Genomic DNA, 7,784 nt, shown 5'->3' with positions numbered 1-7,784 from the left:
GGGATGAAAATGGCAGCACCGGGAAGGAAAGCCCACACATTGCAGCTTTGGAGAGAATCACTTTGGTAGGTACGACTGACAAAATCCTCCGGAAACTTTAGCCATAATGTGCTACTATGCATAGCATCAAAGCTCCTGGGAGGATTTGCACACAAAACAAATAACAATGACCGGCCTAGTGTAACCCTCCCACTCCATGCCTCAATTTAGTAACAAAGCTATGCCAAGAGTAAGACCATAAACAAAATGGGGAGGGACTTGTGTCCCTAAATAACCTCCAAAGGTTTTATAATGAGTACAAAAATCCTGTTTTCTTTCTTGCGTATTGAGGGACACATGAATGTAGTAATTATCAGACATTTGGAATGTCCAAAATCAATTTGGCTGAAGGGTAGGCAACACAGCAAAGAAAATGCTAACAGGCGCACTATAAATCAACAGCAAAAAACTAGGGACCACCTGCAGCTCAAAGAGATGCCTGCATGACCTTACACACACAACTGGCATTATATGAGGCCTCAATATCCATTTGGTAAAACTTAGAAAATATGTGAATAGAAGACCCAAGTGGCAAATCTGGAAACACAGTTGCTTGATGGCGAAAAGCCCGAGGAGCCCTGACATATCTAGGAGAGTGCGCTTTGGCATGGAAAAATTAACCCCGATCCTTAGGACTATAGGCTTGAAAAATATTCTGTCTTTGAGTCAGCAAGAAATGGTGGCTTGGTGTGGGAGCCATTTGGGATTACAAAGGAAAGAGCCCCTCTTCCTATGTCACTGCTGGAAGACTCATATAGCCCAATCTACATCCAGACAATGAAGGGAAATCTCATTCTGATGTGGTATAATGTCCTGGTTGAGAGGAAAAGGTGAAACCACTATAGGATAGAAAGAGGTGATGGTGACAAGGAAAGTGACCTCGTGACTAAGCATAGAAAGGGGAATATCTCTAAAAGGTATAAAGGGTGCATTTCGAAGTGTCAAAAGAATCCAATTCAAATCCCACTGAGCAGTACACTCTGTACAAAAGTCTTATTTAAAGAATTTGAGACTAGCAGTCTTTGGATCAAGATCACAAGTACTAAAATGTGCTGAGATTTGACCCTTGAGAATGCTCAGGGCCAAATGCTGCTAGTATATCATGAGGTGAAGGAACCAATACAATTAAGTGCCCCACTTGTGTTTGGGGTCCAACATTTTGCACTGTTTGGCAGAGACAACTTCATTCATACCAGATAAAACCTTATGTACTCGTGAATTGGCTGCTAAGAGCAGGAGAGAGCCAGTGGTTGGGCAGGTCACTGTAGGCAGAAGTAAGTACTAACCAAGGTTAAACCACGTGTCTCTTGCAAGTAGGAGCAGTTGTGTAAAGGTGCTACCTCACCTCAGGATACATCGGTATCCTATCTTTGCCTTTGGTGTATCCTATCTTTGACCCCATGCCGGTTTACAGCTTTGCAGTACACCATTACTTTGAGGTTGAATCTGATACAGATTTATATATTGACATAAACAAAGTGGAAGCAAGCTGGGAGATATGTGGCATGGATGGATCCTTGCATACCAATTCCATGGTTAGTTTCCATAAAATTATATGGATGTTTTCTCCGAGTTCTGGAATGCAGTAAACAATGCACCAGTACAATAGTATCAGAGATCTAACAGAGATCTGAATTTGACCTCTTAGGGGCCGCCATGTGATCTGGACAGTTGCTCTGCAAAAGGATAAGACCCAGGTTTTAGCTGTCAATACTTACATACATTAATACCTCCATCTCCTGAAGAAGTGAGTGCAAAGTCTACAAAATGTGTCAAGTGAAAAATAGTACCACCCACCTACAAGTTGAAATTTTGATCATATGTACAAACAGTTATAATGACATATATGTTTGATATGAGAAGAATGGGTGGACTATAGGAGGTTCTTTGTACTATACACACTATATGACAATTATGCACACCAACTTTATGATTCTTTTAAATTGATACATTATCAATTACATATCAACTTAATATTGGTGTATTTATAACAGCTTATATGGTCGTGTGACTTTTTTGGTACCTTTACAGTCCTAGAACTTTGCAGTTTTGTAACAACGTTTTATTCATGGTAAACAACACTATGTAGCATTAATTTTGTCACATATAGCATACAATTTTATATGTATGCATAACCTCAGGGACATAGACAACAAAGATAATAAGTGTGCCAGAATACAGCAGCACTTTTACCCGAGTACACTGGAATAGGAAATAGGTGTCCACTCCACAATGACTAATATAAGCCAATCAACAACTCAATGTGTACACTCCTTTAACGGTATCCCCCTTGTAAAATGGAGCATCATTGATTTATATGCTTTATAAACCATCTCTTCTACGAACAGCCATTCTTAAAACGTATAATAATGTATATATGAATCAATATGATATTTAAATTGTTTTTTTAGGTGCTCAGTGACAAAGCCAAAAAATGATTACATCAAAAATAGTATAAAACAATTCTGCATTTGGACAATGATTAAAATATACCTCTTTCTTCTCAATCAGTTTGCCACTTTTACCTGAGTACCAGAGTGTTGCTTTTCAGTTTGCCAGGTTAGTAGGTTATGATCTTTTTCTGTCTTTCTGTGGCTGGTGTTAGATAGTCAAGCCTTGTTTGGTGGCATCCATTAATCCTTTAAGCAAAAGACTACCTAATTATAGTATTCTGTGTTGGTTAGGAGTATGGGCAGACAACATGGATAATTATGGTTAGTGCTTTTATTTTAGGATTTTTTTTTATAGATTTGGTAATGCTCTTTCAGTTGTAAGGACACCACAAAGACTTCTTGAGAGATCTCTCCCTACCAGTCCTACAGGTTCATCATTATTGTGGTTGTCCGTTCATATCTAGGCTTCCCCCCTGTGCATGCAGGATCTCGGGCTGACATCCCATCTCTGTATGGTACTGCTAGCCTCCTCTTTGGTATGTGTTCTGTATGATATTACACAAGATTATTGATAAGATTATTTGTTTTGGATTTTCATTTATCTCTTTCTGGTTATCTCAGATCTCCTCCAAGTTAAAATTCCTGAAGAAGTGCATGAAGTGTGAAGCTAAAAAGAAGTGGCATTCTCAGATGAAGCAAATTGAAAACACTATATTGTGTGGATATTCCGTTTAATTTATTGATTTGGAGAATCATTTGGAGGTTTAGATTCTTACATGTATATATTCTGAGGAAAGGCTTTCAAGATGCTAATACTTATTGAAATGTTAAGTATTTTTTTTAGTCCTTGTCTAAATAAATAATTGTTTTATACTATTATTGGTTTAATCATTTTTTGGCGTTTGTCACTGAGCACCTAAAAAACCCCATTTGAATATTGAATTTCTTTCCCATTGATGAATTAGGGGTGTGGTGCTGATCACTCAGGGTTTTATGCAAAGTTTCTTGCAATATATATAAATCAATGATGATCCATTTTGCAAATGGGAGATGGAAAAGGGAGTGTATATTGTTGGTTGCTAGTTGGATAACCTCAGGGCCAGCACTATCTATGGTCAATAGTAACAGCACCAAAAGGGCTAGGCTTGCATTTGACATCAGTTTAAGATGTTTTGAAGACCATTCACAGTTCACTGACAGGTGCATGTGACCTGCAGTTAACCTCCTTTTGAGCTGCAGGTAACTACCTTCTAAGCTGCTATTGGGTCCACATTAACTTGTGTGGGAAGTTCGCTGACACAGGTCCTAATGGCACAATAGCGAAGTTCTTGCCCGATTGGTGTTGACTGTGCAGCATTATATATACCAAATATTGTTATATAAACTAATTTTTCAGTCTCAAGGACCATTTGGAACCTGCATCCTGACTTTTTTTTTTTATTGGTCTCAATCTTTGTTGGTGCATGGCGACATTCTGAGATATAAATACAAATCATGTTTTTGTGATGCTTGTAGTCCATGTGTCACTGCGGCCAAAGGATTCCAATTCTTGATATTTGTGCCAACATTAGAAGTGTGAGACATGCTATCTCTCTGAGCCTTACCTTTTCCAAGTTCAGTATCCTAGTGTCAATGCCCAACATAACATTTACAGCAGTTCATCCTGTGCTGTCAAGTAGACAAGATGATCATGACCATAAAATCCTTAGCAGCAGTGGAAAGCTTTTGTTAACTGTTTGTAAACTATTGTTCAGCTTCCTAGTGACCATAAGATTTTACGGACTTCTAAACTGACAAACCCTGGCTCTGGGGGGATAATTATTATTTATTACTAGAAAATGGGTGTCCATTGCTTGATCGGTTAATTTAGAATTGTGGTGTTAAATTACTTTGAATTTAGATTAGGATTTGCCTGGTCTGCCTTTAGCAATTGTAGTGAAGTCCTAGAAAAACATCTATTAATGGAATGATCTGAATTTACAGTCTTCCAGTTTTATAACTGTGCAGGTATCTAAAGATGTGTGGGATCACATCACATTCCAACACATTAATACAATTAGTATGGGGTAGTATTAAATTGTAATTGGTTAAGCTTCAACATAACAGATTGTAAAATTGGCCACAGTCTCCATAAGGAAACCTATTTTTTTTTTTTTACTGAAAATAGACAGCCATTGCTGGTCGTTTCTTATGAAAATGTTAGTTGCCTGTCTTTTTTCTGCTCTTTCACTATTTTAAACCTTAAAACAATTATGCAAATATGGAGGTTTGACTTTTCTTTGACTTTCTGATTTGTATACTTGTTCTGGGTCATTAATTTGGAGTACTGAAGCTGGTGAGTCAGAAAAACAGTAAGGCCTCGTTCACACCTGAGCGTTTTGTAGCGTGTTCTGCGCTCGACGAACGCTCTACAAAACGCTCAAACATATAAATCCCATTGTATTCAATGGTCTCGTTCCCACCTTGGCGTATTTCCGCCCGTCCCTAACCCGCTACAAAACGGCCCACGCCTGAAAAGGTACATGTACTACTTTGGGCCGTTTTGTTGCGCGTTTCCATTGGGATACAGCCAAGTAGCCTTCGGAAACGCGCGTTTGTCGCGCAACTTTTTTTAAAACGCGCGACAGACGCGCATATGCAATACGCCTAGGTGTGAACGAGACCTAAGGCCACTTGCATTTTCAAAAGAAGGTCAGCAAATTCCAGCCAAGTATTTATCTCAAGACTAGTTTCTGTTATCTTCACCAACATCTGTGTAATGGGTCTATCTGAATATAAATGAAAAGGATTGTTTAGTTAGGATCGCTTGCTATACAGGCATAGAGATTGTACAGAGATAGTATAATGTGTATATCCAACTTAACACCAGATACTGACCTGAATTTTTTTTGTTTATCTAAGTAGTTTTCTTGCATTTTGAGTTGTAGAATTTGTTCTTAAATAAGTCTGGGATGGAAAGCAGAAAGGAACTGAGTATATCAGAGAGGTATAAGTCATTATTGTACTAGAGTTGTACAAAGGCACTATGAAAAGGTATGAGGCAGTTTGTAAAAGAAATGTGATGCACTCCTTGAAATAAAGCATTCTTAGGCATTCATTGTAAGAATGCACCGATGCCATTTTTTTCCAAGACTGAGTATGAGTACCGATACTTTTCCTCAAGTATTCGCCCACAGGGGTCCCCCCCGGCCATGGAACAGTACCGGTCCATGGCCTGTCAAAACCCGGGCCACAGATGCGGGTCCTTGGCCAGGGCCAAATTAACATTGGGGAGCGTGGAGCTCCCGATCCAAGCATGCGCTTGCAAATAGGCCTGAATTGCCCGGATCACCTTGATATGCCCAATGGCAATCCGGACCGCTACAATCAGGCCCTAGTGAGGACCGAGCCGCCTGATTAGACAGCCGTGTCTGCTGTGCCCGTAGCCGCCAGTGAGACTCTCCGGACCCCTGGTGAAAGCCCGCACTGACAACCTGTGAGAAGGAAAACAAGCTCAGGGCTCCCACTGAATACAGACTCATGATATTAGGACAGTGGTGGAGCACCAAGGTCAAGTCGCAGCTGCAACTTCTGTGCAGCTGCGACTTGACCTTAGTTCTACCACTGACTGCATGCTGAAGAGGACTTACAAATCCGACCAGTACATTATATAGCACTGCCGAAAGGCAACCAGCTATAGAGGACTACAAATTCCAGCAATACATTATACAGCAATGCAGAATACCACCAGCTGTAGAGGACTACAAATCCCAGCAATGCAGAATACCATCAGCTATAGAGGACTACAAATCCCAGCAATACATTATACTGAAATGCAGAATAATATGAAGCTACATACTCTGTGTTGCTCAGCAGGGCTGTGTCTGACCAGAGCTGTTACGTGTTCTGACCAGGGATATGCACAATCTCACCTAGGCTGTGCAGGGTCTCAGGAGGATGTTCAATGTCTCACCAGGTCTGTGTGGGATATCAGGAGGATGTGTTGGGCCTCACCAGGGCTGTGCAAGGTCTCACCAGGGCTGTGCAGTCTCACCAGGCTGTGGCTGTCTCACCAGGGCTGTAGGCGGGTGTCACCTGGGCTGTGCAGTCTTACCAGGCTGTGGGCAGTCTCACCAAGGCTGTGCAGTCTCACCAGGGCTGCATTCGGGTCTCCCATGTCTGTGTGCGGCATCTCCCATGTCTCACCAGGGCTGTGCAGTCTCGGGTCTCACCAGGGCTGTGCAGTGTTACCAGGCTTTGGGCATTCTCACCAGGGCTGCATGTGGGTCTCACCAGTGCTGCGTTCGGGTCTCCCCAAGGCTGCATGCGAGTCTCACCAGGGTTGCGTGTGGGTCTCACCAGGGCTGCATGTGGGTCTCACCAAGGCTGCATGTGGGTCTCACCAGGGTTGCGTTTGACATCTCCCCAGGGCTGTGTTTGGGTCTCAACAGGGCTGTGCAGTCTCACCAGGCTTTGGGTTGTCTCACCAGGGCTGTGTGGTCTCACCAAGGCTGTGCAATCTCACCAAGGCTGCGATCAGGTCTCACCAGGGCTGTGTGCAGGGTCAAAGCAGGGCTGTGTGCAGGGTCAAACCAGGGCTGTGGGCAGGTCTAATCAGAGCTGTGCGGTCTTACCAGGCTGTAGGCGGTCTCACCAAGGCTGTGTAGTCTTACCAAGCTGTGGGCAGTCTTACCAAGGCTGTGCGGTCTCACCAGGGCTGCATGTGGGTCTTAACAAGAATGCGTGCAGGGTCTCACCAGGGCTGTGTGCAGTTCCACCAGTGCTGTGCAGTCTTACCAGGCTGTGGGCAGTCTCACCAAGGCTATGCGGTCTCACCAGAGCTGTGTTTGGGTCTCAACAGGGCTGCATGTGGGTTTCTCAAGGGTTGCTTAAAGGGTCTCCCCCCCTCTGTATGCGGCATCTTCCCAGGGCTGCATTTGGGTCTCACCATCGCTCTGCGGGCGGCGGGAAGGAGGAGGTGGTGATGTGTGCCTGGACTAGTGCTGTGTGCCTGGACAGCCACCACAAGGCCCCCAGCAGGCTACCGAGGTCCCCAGCAAGCTCCAGTTTTAAAATTTAAAAGGGCCCGTATCGGCCTTTAGTATTGGGGAATTTTCACAAGTATCGGCACTGGTATTAGTATCGGTGCATACCTAATTGATTGTAATAGAGATTTATGAGGCAAATCATGTAATAGAAATTCATAGTATAGTAAGGGAAGGGATGTCTCCTTGGTGGCAAGGATATTAGGATGTGAGGTGCTTGTAGTGTGGGGCAGACCTTACTAGTAGCAAGAATGCACAGGAGTGACCTGCATATGCAAAGATCTCATAGCACGTATTCTGGTAATTGATTTGCACTGGAGTGTATATC

This window comes from Nanorana parkeri, unplaced genomic scaffold, assembly GCF_000935625.1.
Source record: "Nanorana parkeri isolate BGI_ZX_2015 unplaced genomic scaffold, ASM93562v1 scaffold252, whole genome shotgun sequence".
Taxonomy (NCBI): Eukaryota; Metazoa; Chordata; class Amphibia; order Anura; family Dicroglossidae; genus Nanorana; species Nanorana parkeri.
This window is presented reverse-complemented; position numbering follows the sequence as displayed.